The following is a 13,571-nucleotide window of genomic DNA, read 5'->3' as shown; positions in this document are numbered from 1 at the left end:
AATTTAGGAATTAGGTCACTAAATAATGACAGACACTGAGCTTTAGACTTCATAACCTTCGGAAAAATGCATGCTAAAGCAAGACCTGATATTCTATCAATTGTCTCAGTTTATACAATTTATAGTACTGTTTATATGTTCCCCCAGTATATTTGGCCTTGTCCAGATTTCCTGCATTAACAGGTTGAGAGGTACATGCAAATAAATTGCCTTATAGAATTAGGCATATCCAAACCTCTCCACTGTCCCTGATTTTGGCTCAAAATGTTGCTCTTCCCCTAATAATCCCGCCACAAAATGGCAATTTTGGAAGAAAACGTGGAGGGCTTACAAGTAAGAAATAACTGTAATAATCAGAATTATAGATTACTTTTATTTCAGAAATGCATGTAGTTTCTTTTATTTTGTCAGCTGCTCAAGTTATCAGTACTAATGTAAAAAAAGTGTCCCTTCCTTGACAGGTTCCCAGCTATTTTATATTTTTGCATCACATTTTTGTCCATTTTTCATAAAATTGTGTTTTTTTTGGCAAATTAGTGGTAAATCATTAAAGACTGAAGTTAGAAAATAATGACAGACATTTGAGTTTCAGATTTCATACCTTTCAGAAAATTCATTCTATTATCTTTCTAAGTTTATAAGAACAATATTTAAACGTTGTCCTTATTTTTGGGCCTTTGTCCCACTTCTATGTATGGCTCTGTCCATATCTCTTGTTCTGAGATTGAGAGGTATGACAAATGTGTCAGGGCGATCACAATCAGCTGGAGACATTTCAAATTGCGACATACTTGTTGCACCCTACTCCCCCATGTAGTGAATCTGGATGTGTCCAAGCAAGGCAAGGAGCAGTTATGCAGTGTAAATGTGCAGAGTATCCCCACATCCAAGGTAGACACAAGTGCTACTTTTATGCTGTCCTTGATTTTGCAGAATGTTCTGGTTTCTGTCATATTTTTATACTGTTGATTTTTCCTTATTATTACTCAGAAAGTGCCTGTTGCTCTGTGTTTAAGTAGCAATGCTTTAATGACCATCAAGTAAGCTTGACTGAGATTGTAAGATGCAAGTAAGCTTTAATAAGCATACTGTTAAAGAATTGCCAACATTGAAAGCCTTTCTGTTGTTGCCATGCAGAGAATACTTACATAACTAGATAATGTATAAGCCTTGTGTATTGAAATGCATATGACAGTATTTGTAATAAAGGACAGGATTACATTATTTTAAGAAGCTCATTACATTTGTTGGAGACTTGTAAGTCATCTTTGCAGGCTTTACCTGTAAACCAAACAGAATGCCAATCTATCATGTGCGGTTCATTACCTGTGCAGTAATGCTTTAAGCAATGCATCTTGAGCTTGTTTCTTGTTTGCTTTTCATTTTTTACTTTGATCATGTTTTCCCCATGAAACAAGTAAATAGTTGTCAGGCAGCAGGTCTTTTTTGGATAAGAAACATTTTTACAAGTGGGGGTATCATAGAGATTGCTACTTTCAGCATGTTACTTGGTACTTTAATAAAGCTGAATATAAATTACAATTATAACTGCAGTGCAAGGAGAAGTGGTTTGAGTTGAGTGCTGCTCGTTTTTCTTATACTTGATTTTGACTGGCATTCCAGTAATGTATTTAAAAAATAATTTATTTTTTCATGCCTCACAACTTTTTGTTTCCATCTAGATATTAAGTAAGCTGTCATGCAGACAAAGCATTGAAATTTTTTTTTCTTCTACACTACATTTTGTCTTAATTGGACTCTCATAATGACAGTTTGGCACCCAGGGCAGCATATTTAATTAAAGTTATAGTTTTTGTGGTTGTGAGCATAGCTCCTCCCCTTTCTAGTTGGCCACACCCCTTCCCATTGACCCCACCCATTCAGCTGTCTCCTGCAGCCCCCTTTGATTTGAAGTCACAAGCCACCACTGGAAGGGAGAGTTAGTAGAGTTAACTTCCAGTCTGTCAGCACTGAGGAAAGAAACAAAGGCACTAATGTGCTATCATTTACTAGGGGTGGTTGTCTGTATTAATAAAAATAAAGGATTTTCCCCACCTAAGCCCTCAAGCAGACTGATTACATTGAGTAAAAGGGATGATGGGACACATTATTGTTAAATGTCACTGCTACAGCATTAAGGAGTGACTGATCAGGCAGGCTGCATTGCAAAAGGGTGTGATTTTACCCAAACAGAGGATAATATTTACTTAGTATACCAAAACCATATACAGATGTTGCCAAAAGTGAGTAGTATGAGAAGGGAAGGTACACTTAAAAATGGGAGTCCTCACATTTGCTAGAGGCATGACTTGGGAAAACTATCTCTGCAAGTAGTTACAGGAAGCTGTAAAATTCTACACAGAGGTGCTTCAGGATTGAGTGCTTTGAAGGGAATTAGGAGGTGCTAGTGATTTGCACTGTATGAAGATAGAGAGACCCGCAACATTAGTTCAGAAGATAAGGAGAAATTTAAAGATGGGTCATGTGTCCATTGAACGCACATAAACATTGACCTGGATATGGAAGCTGCTGATGGTCACTATAGTGCATAAGAACAACTGATGTGTTAGTAACAAAGAATTTACAGACCACTCACCCCTTAAAGAGCAGCTTTTGTCTCAGCAACAAAACTGTGGAAACTTAGAAACCCAAGGAGTTCAAGCCTTTAGAGTCAAGATTATGTGATTTAGAGAAGTGATGAATGAGAAAAGTTAATCTCTAGATTGTAGAATGAAGCATCAGTGACATGTTGTTCAGTAGACTAGAGCTTGCTATGGATGGTCCAGTTAGATTGCACCATTCTAGTAACTAAGTTAAGAGCGGTAGTTTTATTTATTTATGTATTTATTTATTCCTTTGTTGATGGGTTACTCCCAATAGGCCAGTGGCCTTTCTTCATGAAATATGAGAGGTGTCATTTGTACTGACTGGTTGGATGCTTTGCTGAAATCATTTATCTCATCACCCACTAGCCTCTATTACTTGCATTTTGTGTTTATTTTTCAAGATTTGATATTTGCATTGCTAGGTGAGTGGTCATGGTGAGGAAGAGAGAAGACATATTAGATTTTGTCTAGAATGTGGAAGAGACCTCTGGAAATCCTAGTGAGGATGGAAGTATTCTGAGTGGCATTGCTGATTCCATGAAGGAGCATACAGATATTGTGTGCAAACACATAGCAGTTCATAATACTGTAGAACGTTAACAGTAAGCAACAAGAACTGGAGCCGAGCACCTGGGGTCACATAGGAATGAGTGGGGTTCTCTGACTTTTATATCACAGCCCATTGGTTGATCTTGAGAAAAACTGACCACTGTTATATTATTTGGGGCAACTGAAGGATACTTTTACTTAACTGATAACTGTGTTTTACTTATGAATATAGACAATCTTGTTTTGTACATTTTTTTATGTTTCCGGGTGTTTGTGTTATACGATTCTGTATGAGTCGAGGTTTTGGGCTAAGAACTTTTCCAAAATGTTATGTTTTTAAGTATTACATTTACGAATTTTTTTATTATCTACAAGTGTTGCTTTTAACATTGTTTAATGTCATTTAATGTTTGTTAGTATAACTATACCTTGTCAGTATTCTAAAGTATGAAGTCTGTAGGGAAGAGTAGTATATGAACGAATGACAGCTGTGTTTTTTATTCTTTTTGTGTATATATTTAAGATAGGGATTGCCAGTTTTTGCAAATGTGTGGATGTTGATCATATGGGTGTGGAGGTTTTTTAGATTTGTTCAACTTGGGAAGAACAGAACTGTTTTTGATAAATGGTGCAATGAACATCAGGTGATGAGTGCAGGTGTTTTTACATGCTCCCTGTAATCAGGGGTTTTATGTGTAATACATTGGACCTAAAGTTTCAAGGACTGATAGTTATGTATGATGTAGATGGAAGGCTCTATACTTACCTTGTTAATTGCTCTGTACAACTTATAGACTGATTGCTCTCTGTATTAATTGCCCTGAGGGTGGGAGGGTCACTGTAGTACAATGCATTGCTAAATCTCTCCTCACTTTGATCTCCGCATCCACTCAGTCACCATCTTCCTTCACAGTGTAGGTATGTGTCATTTGTTATTACATTTTTATTTCTTCTAAGACTGTGTAGAACAATGAATGACCTTGGTATTGGGTTGTATTTGTATCAATTGTATTCAATCCAGATAAGCTTTAATATGTTAAGCCTGTGCCCTTTAACGAGTATGTATGTAATTTCAGTTACTGGGGTTTTAGTATATATAACACTCTTCTGATGTACTGGTTAATTAATGAATGTTTACTAAGTGATGGTTTTAAATTGTGCTTATCAGTGTAGTGCTGTGGTCTGATATTTTGCTCTACACAGGTCTATTCACTGCATTACTGTGGTTCTCTATTAGTATAGCTCCTGTTAAACCTATTTTGACCTAACAGTTATAAACTTTCATAACATCTTGCTGCTCTAAGAATATCACATATTCTCTTGCTCTGACACACCTTGGTCCTTCCCCAATCTCTAGGAATAAGTATTACCTTCATTGTCTCCAATTTTTTAAACTCCACTTTAATTTTATCCCACTCCCTAGCTATATTTTCTAAAGAAATGTATATCTTCCTCAATACCTCTTGAATAAATTCCACTATCAATTCCTTAAAACGGAAAGGGAATTAACTGAATGGCATATAGAAATGGACCGATGAAGACTTTTTTACAGGAAGTAAAGCCGAATAAGAGGAAAATTGTGAACATTCAACAGAAACGTTTTAAGTGGATTGATTATGACTGTGTGAAAAGGGACAGAAACGAGGTATGAAGATTTTATCAGTATGATTGGTAAGTTGTGAGGAAAAGAAGGGAGATGGATGATGGCTGGTTAGAAGTGAGACAGAGAGTAAGGGTCTAGTTTTAGAAAGCTAGCAGGACAATATCTGAGGAAATGGTAAGATAGATAGAGGTGCTTAGGATAGGGTGAAGGCAGCAGGAAGGGATGGCATTTCTGTACAAGTTAGAAGGATGAGAAGAATACAGGATTATATCCGGGAAGGTAAGCAGTCACTGGTCTGGCACCAAAGTAACTATGATGGAAAGGAAGAACACAGAAAGAAAGTAAAGGAAGGCATGGGAATGAATTAGAAAGGAGGTACAGTACAGGGGAAAGTTATAAAGGCAGGTGCTGTGATACATTAATATTTATGGTAATGTAAATGCAGATGGTGTGGGTGGTGTTACGGTAATGTAAGGTTATTAACTCTGCTGATGGATGTAGATGTGACACAAGCTGTTTTCATTCTTTGCTTTCATATCATGAAAATATAATAAAATAGATGTAGGAAAAGTAATGGTAACTAGATGGGTGAAGCCAGAAACAATTATTACTGTAAAGAAGGTGGGCTGGCAGTACAGGGAAGGAATAGAGTGGGTGGGAAGGGTAGCTAGGGAGTGGGGGAAGAGAAACGGTGATTAAAGGCTCATAGAGCTTTGGTCTTACACAGTATAGATTTATATGTGGACTGGAAAAGAGGGGCAAAAAGGAGAGGGGACAGAGAAAGACTGTTGTTTGGTGTAGGGGAGCGGCAGATGGCCTGGAATAGCGGAATGAAAGAGTGTAGTGTAGAGAAGCAGGGTGAGGTAGCTTGTGCTAACAATGCACTGCAGCGGCACGTATCAGACCAGATGGAAATATGCAAACTGTGTTTTATATTCTGACCTGTTGTTGTGGTGGAAAGTGTGAATGAAGGATTGGTTTGGGATGCATGCATGTAAATAGACAGCTTAGCTATGTGGACAGCATAGATGTACACTTCTTGATTAAAATAATTATATTCTTGTTGCAATTTTCCGCAAGCTCTCAACAGAAAGGATTAAGAAAAATGTTCTGTCAATAGAAAAGCAATGAAAATAAGCAACTGCTCTACTAACGGCGATGTTAGCTTATTTTTACTGGAGTAATATCCATTGTCTGTAACATTCTAAATCATATTGATTAGTCAGTGTTTAACTTGGGCTACTACTTTTGACTGAATGCAAATCTTTCATTTGTCCACTAACCTTTATTCTAGTACCACGTCACATGCCCCGCTGCATTATGTCAGCCAAACTCACAAGTCTGTATGATCTTAATAGTCAGTTTATCTGGTACAAACAGCTGGTATATTTCCCTACCATGACATATTTATAATAAATCCATGCAACCATGGGTCCTGCTTCTCAATGGCTTCAACATATTCTAAAGTCCTTTCTCTTACTACATTTTTCTCCTGCAGCTAAGAATAACCAGATAGATGAATAGACCTCACCAACGGTCATGCCCTTATTAAGCTGAAGGATGGGTCAATGACATCACAGTTTTCAAGAGCATTACTCTCCTCACATGATTTAATAAACAGTAAATAACTAGCATGAATCTTCCTCTTAGTTATCTAAGAATTCAGACGGAGTCCCTTAAGCCCCAATAACTGGTACACTTTCACTGTCTCAAGTTCTTCTGGACTCTTTTCTTCTGGGAAACATCATGATCACCATGGCTCTTCACTGTATGCACCTATTACTAATGTTGTGGAGACTGATGATGCATTACTTTCTCCCTACTTTTTGTAAGACAACCTGTAAACTGAAAGGTTCCACCCAACCCAAGGCCATATCTGTGGATGCATAAGGGGAGTGTTAAGGAGTGAATTGTTTAACAAGGGTGATGAAGCTCTCAGAGACTGGTGGAACTAAAAAAAGAAATACTGAAGATGAATGGACAACAATTTTCTTGTGCAAACAATTTTCCTGTGCATGTGATCTCTTGGAAAAGATGATTGGTCAGCAGGATTGGTTGAAAAAGACAGAAAGGTTGGAGGGGAAGAATGGAAGCAGCCTGGATCAAGACAAACCTGTACCAAGAAAAGACTTACAGGAGAAAGTGAAAGAAGAAGTTGTAAATGTGGTTTGCATTTATGTTACATGCAAGGAAAACAGGAGGTACAGTTGGAGATAGATTACAGACCAGGAAGAAAAGAAAAAATAAATAACAGGGAATTGTCAAGTGCCTCAACTTGGCCAAGGCATTTGACACAGTTTCTCACTCAGGTATTATAAATAAACTCACAAAACTTTACATAAATCCCTGCATCACCAGAGAGATAGCCAATTGGGTCATGAACAGGACATATAGGTTCATATGTGTGTACTAGGCTAATGGCCCTGGGGCCTTTACAAGCCTAGCCATAGGATTACCATGGCATTATGACACCCGACCTTAGTTCCCAGTGCCTCTGTCGAGTAGAGCCACTGGAGTTATTCCCGGGTTGAATTTTCTATTTCCCATCCACTCATCAAGATTTCTCTTGGAGAGGGTCAGCGAGGTGCTCTGCTTGACATGTATGGGAAGTCTATTCCATAGCATGGGCATTCTCTGGGTTATGAACCTGTCCCTCCAGCATGTTCTGTTGATTGTGGTAATGAGGGTGAGGTCTCTGGAGTGTGTGGTGTGGAGGGATTGGGATTTCTTTAGATGTAACATTTCTAACAGAGCTGGGTCAGGCATGGCTTTGTAAGTCAAGCAGAGATCACCTCTAAGTAGGCGATATGAGACAGAGAATAGTTGGAGTTTTTTGAGTCTGTCTATATAGGACAAGTGTTTAAGGCCTAGGATCCTCTTTGTGAAGTACTTTTGCGGCCTCTCCAGTTGTTGCAGGTGTCTAGTGAGGTACATGCCAAATGGGGCATTGTACTTGATGATTGGCCTAATGAGGGAAGAGTAGAGGGAGACAATGACCTCTTTCTTCCTGGATGCAAAACCTTAGTAATGAGATGTGCCACATAGAAGGACTTTCTGACCACAGTGGCAATGTGGTGATCAAAAGAGAGGTTGCTGTCAACCTGTGTTTCCAAATTTCTTATAACACCTTCTGCATTCAGTGGACTACCATCAATGTGGTAATTCATGGGAACCGAGTTTTTCCCAAAGGGGATAACAACACATTTTTTGGCATTGAGCTTAAGGCCATGGTTCTGACACCAGTCGTTGGTCTCAGTGAGGCCATTTTGTAGGATGTCAACATCAAACCACAAATAGTCACGAACAAACTTTGTAAGACAAAAAGCGAACTAAAAACCAATAAGAGCGGTAGAAACCAGGTTTATTTTAGCGATAAGAGACACAAATAAAACACTTTCGGTAAAGACTGTGCTTCACCTTCATCAGAATGCAAAAGACAAGATACAAAGTAAAGAATTACACATCTTTTAAAAGTATCGCTAAAAAGTAATCAGAGACGTCATTTCCGAAGAAGGAGTATTTACTACTACAAAAGATATAATTGTGAGTGTAAAGGTTTTGTTTATGCAGCACTATGCGAACAATGTAAGGCCTTCTATATAGACAAAACTGAGAGAAAAATCAAGCAACAAATTTATGAGCATAGGTATGCTATTAGCAAAAAGGACACTAACAACGCTTTAGCAAAGCATATATTTGAACACCCTAACCACAATTTTAAATTTGTCATTTTACATCAAAGAACAAATGACCCAAGGGGTGGCCGATGGCAGTTGACCTTGGAGATAGATGAGTTAATGTGGCAAATTAGGACCACCGCATGTGCACACCCTGGCCTTAACGAACATATATCTATTAAATGTATTCTTAAACTGTTAGCCCTCGAAAGATAACGAGACATTTTTGTTTAACACAACAAGAATATCATAGTTATTTAAACTACATTTTGTACAGGTTTAGAAACACACATTTATTTACCTTCTATAATTTATATTTATTAATTATTTATTAAATTATTTAATTTTTAATTTTCTTCTATTAAATTTTATTATCATTACTTTTTATAAGTATGTTATGGATTTAATATATCTAACACTTGTAACATATGAAATTTAAATACCATTTACACATTACATTAAATTTCTCGATATAGGTGAAAAATAATAGATGCTATGTGTGCCTAATGGATAAACATTAATTTCTTGAAGATGATAACATACATTTTTTGTATACAAGTAGGTTAAAAGACTTCATGAATTCTAAGAAATACACTGTTATTAACCTATTTGAAAGTCTTTTAGTAGCTTTCCGACAATGAGGTTACCAAAATTGTTATAACTTTTTCTTGCTGCTGGAGTTTGTATGAATGGTTATTTAATAGTTTTGTGCTGTTGAAGATCTGTTTATTATATATATTTGAAAAGGAGATATCAACTTTTAAGTATATTTTTAACAACGTTTTTCAGTACAAAATATTTTTGTTTTGTGAATGCTAAGTAGTAGATACGCCTTCTTCGGAAGTGATGTCTCTGATTACTTTTTGGCGATACTTTTAAAAGATGTGTAATTCTTTACTTTGTATCTTGTCTTTTGCATTCTGATGAAGGTGAAGCACAGTCTTTACCGAAAGCATTTTATTTGTGTCTCTTATCGCTAAAATAAACCTGGTTTCTACCGCTCTTATTGGTTTTTAGTTCGCTTTTTGTCTTACTTAGGATGTCAACATCACTTGGGGAGTTAATAGCTACCAACTTGCAATCATCTGCAGACTTTGTCAGTCAGAGTCCCTTTATGTTGGCCTGGACTTCAGAGAAGTAGATACCAAACAGGAGAGGACCCAGGATCAAACCCTGTGGGACTCCACTCGTGACAGTCGGCAGTCTGACTTGGAGTCAGCTATTTTCACACTGTGGGTTCTGTGAGCCAGCTTGCAACCCACCTAGTGATATAGGGGTTGAATGCTAGCTTAGTGAGTTTTTCTACGATTCCTGAGTGGGTAATGGTATCAAAGGCCTTGGCCAGGTCAAGGTAGGCTGTATGAACCACCTTGCCTTCATCCACAGCTCTGGTGACTGACTCAACAAAGTCGACTAAGTTGAGCAGGCATGCTCTATCCTTCACAAAACCAAACTGTGTGGAATCCAGAGTTTAGAGATTCCCTATATCCTTATTTAGTAGGTCCATGATGATGCATTCCATAGCTTTCTATAGCAGACTCATTAGGCTAATGGGGGCGATAGTTCCCAGGGTCTGTAGTCGCTCCTCCTTTGTGGAGAGGGATGACTGTAGCAGAGCTCCATTCGGTAGGGACAAAGCCTGAGGTGAGGCTGTGCTTGAACAGGGCACACAGGTGAGGTGTCAGTTCACTCAGTAGTTCATGTAGAACACAGCCAGGGATATTGTCAGGTCACATAGAAGCTGTATTCTTGGTTTTGGATAGTGCTGTTTTAACCTGTGCAGCAGCAATACTGGGTGCCTGGCAATCTTCTGGTATTGTGATTGGTCCTTTGGGGGGAGGGGTAAAGTTGGCACTGAATCTGTCAGCCAGTATATTGGCAACATCTGTTGGCTTGGTATAGGAGGTACCATTGTGCAATAGCTCAGAGCAAATCTGGGTATTGCCATGGAGATTCTTTACATAACTATAGAAGGCCTTGTGGTTGTCTTTACTGTATGCTGCAATTCTGTTTTTGTAGCTAGCTTTACAGGATTTGAAGAGGGATCTCAACTTTTTGCTGAGGCTGATAAGGGAGTTTTCCCAGTCTTGGGACTTCACCTTATTCCTCATCAGTTTCCTCCTTCTGTTGTAGAGTTTGTTTATGGCAGGGGACCACCAGATTGGCTTCCTGTTTTGGAGGAGAGCGTCTTGGTTCTATTGGGTATGGTGAGATCCATGCATTTGTATACATGTTCATACAGTGCATTGGTGTATGATTCAGCAGTCATGCAACTATTCTCCATTTGCATGGGTGCCGTGATGTTAGCCACCTTTGTTTTTAGGAGCCCAAAAATAGCTTTGGAAAAGTTTTTCATGGTGGTTACCTTTGTGGGGGGGGGGGTGTGGATTTCCAAGGTGATTAGTTTGTGGTCGGATCTAACCAGGGAGGAGCTGACTATTGGTGTAGAGCAGTGGTCGCCCATGTTAGGAATGACCAGGTCAAGGATGTTGCTACCTCTAGTGGGGGTTAGAACAAGCTGGTCTAGGGCATTGGAATTAATGAACTCCAGGTAACGGGCAAGTGTATTGGCACATGAGTAGTTTTCCCAGTTAATGGAGGGGTAGTTGAAGTTGCCTAGTATGAGAGTGTTAGATTGGACCCTAATATTCTCCAGGGTGCTTAGGAACATGGAGTGCGAGTCTTGGGACATGGTTGGGGACCTATAGCAGGCTATGACCTGAATCTCTGTCTTGCCCAGTTTTAGCTGCACCTGAAGTTTCTCTGATGCATTATGTTGGGCTAGCATTCTGGGGCTGTGCGCATTCTTTATGAATATGGAATCACCACCACCTTTGGAGCTTCAGTCCAGGTTCTAGGGCTGAAAGGTGTGGAAAGAGTTATAGCCTGGCAGTGAAGGTGTGCTTTCTGCTGCCTTGAACCAGGTCTCTGTTACAGCATAAATGTTGATGCTCTCCATTTTAAGAAGTGCTTTGAGAGAGTACATTTTGAGATTTAGGCTTCTAGTGTTGAGCAGCATGACCCTCAGATTGCATTTGTTTGTTGCTGTTAGGGTGGTAATTTTCTCTTTGGAACACTACCTAAAAAAGGCACTATAGGGGTGGCAAGAGCCTTGGCCAGTATCCGGAAGCCCAGAGGTGGCAGATGCAGGCCATCTCTGGCAAAGCATCGAGGTCTGTCAATCATGTCACCCCCCTGCTGACAGATATTGGATCCCCTTAGAGTGAGACCAGAAACTTAGCCAATTGTTGAAATCAATCATTTTCTGCTTGTACTGTGGTATCATTCTGGGTGATGGTAAGATGCTGCTCAGGGCTAGGGTCATACCTGCCTGGGCTACATAATACGAGAGCTCCTCCATGTCTCTTTTCATGTAGTCCAGGGAGGTACGTCTCAAGTCATTAACACCCACATGTACAATGACTGAGTCATATTTGTACCTGTTGTTAAGGGACCTGAGTGCATGCGTTATGTGGCAGATCCTGGCACCTGACAGGCAGCTGACTGTTACTTTCTGATTCAACCTAGTGAGTGGGACATCAGTGTGCCTCACTATTGAGTCTTCTATGACTAGTCTGTTGGGCATACTGTTTTGCTTTAGGGACTTTGGTTGAGTGGCACACTGCTTAGGAGAGTTATGTGTCTCATGATTAGCATTGTGTTGTGGTGGTCGAGTGCATTTCTGCCTTGGAGGTCTCTGCTGTTTAGGTAGATTTTTATTGAGGGCCAAAACAACAACTTACCCTTTTAGAGAAGCAGCTTCTTTCTTAGTTAGATTGCAGTTTTGCTATTATGTCATCACATTTTATTTTTTTAAATGTTTTTATTTATGTTACAAAGTGAAAAAAATGAAAGTATTTACAAATACAACTATAGTGAACTATACACGATGTCCATAACAATAAAAATATATAAAAGGGAAACACTTAATATTTTTCTAACAAATAATACATTTTCCCAAGCAGTTAGCTCACTAAGGAGTACATTTTTTGTTCTCAACTTTATGGTGAAGATTTTAATGTCACATACTGATTTGGCTAAATGAATACATTCACTATTGAATAAGATAGTAGATTCACCTTTCCACTTCTTTGCAATAACTTTCCTTGCAATCACTAGTATTGACCATAATATATGTATTTGATTTTTGGGTATGACATCTGGAACTGGCACATTAAATAGTATGACAGAATCAGAAATTATACAATTATCAGTTCACAATGCTTTGCAGAAATATCTAAAGTCATCCCATAAGGGGGATACCATTCTACATGTAATGATGATATGAAACCAGTCAGCATTTAATAAATTACATCTCCAACATTTCATATAATCTTTTTTATACATCATTGCAATTCTTTGTATTGTAAAAAAAACATATATGCTAGAACTTCCAAGTAGAGATTCTTCAGTAAGGAGAAGATGTTGTTCTTCCTGCTGACTTCAAACAAAGCCTTTTGTTATTTACTGTAAATTCTTCCTTATTTATTTTAGTAGAATAATTCCAATAAGGCACATCTGTAAAACAGAAGTCAGTTCTAATGGTTTTATATACCAAGGATATGAATGAAGTGCCCCTTAGCGATTCATTATTAATACCAGAGATAATGTCTAGGATTTTAGGAATATATTTACCATATGCTTCTAATGCTAGTATAGTTTTGCTATAAAGATTTCTTTACAGGTTTGGATATCAAGCCAGTTACAATGTTGTAAACTATAGCTAGCAATTAAGTAATCAGCTGAGTGAATTTTATTTGTGGATAGAAACTGATTCCAGTGCATCAAATTGCCATTTTTAAATTCTAACATTTTACTAACATCAAAGGAGATCAAACATCACTAGTAAAAGCAATTGGGAATATGGAAATGAATAGTTTTTTTTTTTTTAGGATAAACCAAAAAGCACTAAGCAAACAAAACGACAAACCAGATAACTAAACAAGTGAGCTGTAGGAAGCGCAAACACAAGGCTACGAATTTAAAATGATTTAATAAGGTATTAAATCATTTTAAATTCGTAGCCTTGTGTTTGCACTTCCTACAGCTCTCTTGTTTAGTTTTTTTTTTTAATTTGGTGGTTGGAATATGTCAGTCTTTTAAAATTCAATAATATCTGGTTAATGAGGGGAAAGG

General features: G+C 38.2%; 1 protein-coding gene across 1 annotated transcript in view; it reads left to right on the top strand.

Annotated features, from left to right (window-relative positions):
* Positions 1–13,571, top strand: part of LACTBL1 (lactamase beta like 1) — a 530,471-nt gene that overhangs the window by 271,226 nt on the left and 245,674 nt on the right. The window lies entirely within an intron of this gene.

Source organism: Protopterus annectens, chromosome 2.part0 (assembly GCF_019279795.1).
Source record: "Protopterus annectens isolate FY-2018-M chromosome 2.part0, PAN1.0, whole genome shotgun sequence".
In the NCBI taxonomy this organism is placed as follows: domain Eukaryota; kingdom Metazoa; phylum Chordata; order Ceratodontiformes; family Protopteridae; genus Protopterus; species Protopterus annectens.
Note: the sequence above shows the minus strand (reverse complement) of the source record. Positions and strands in the feature narration are given on the sequence as shown.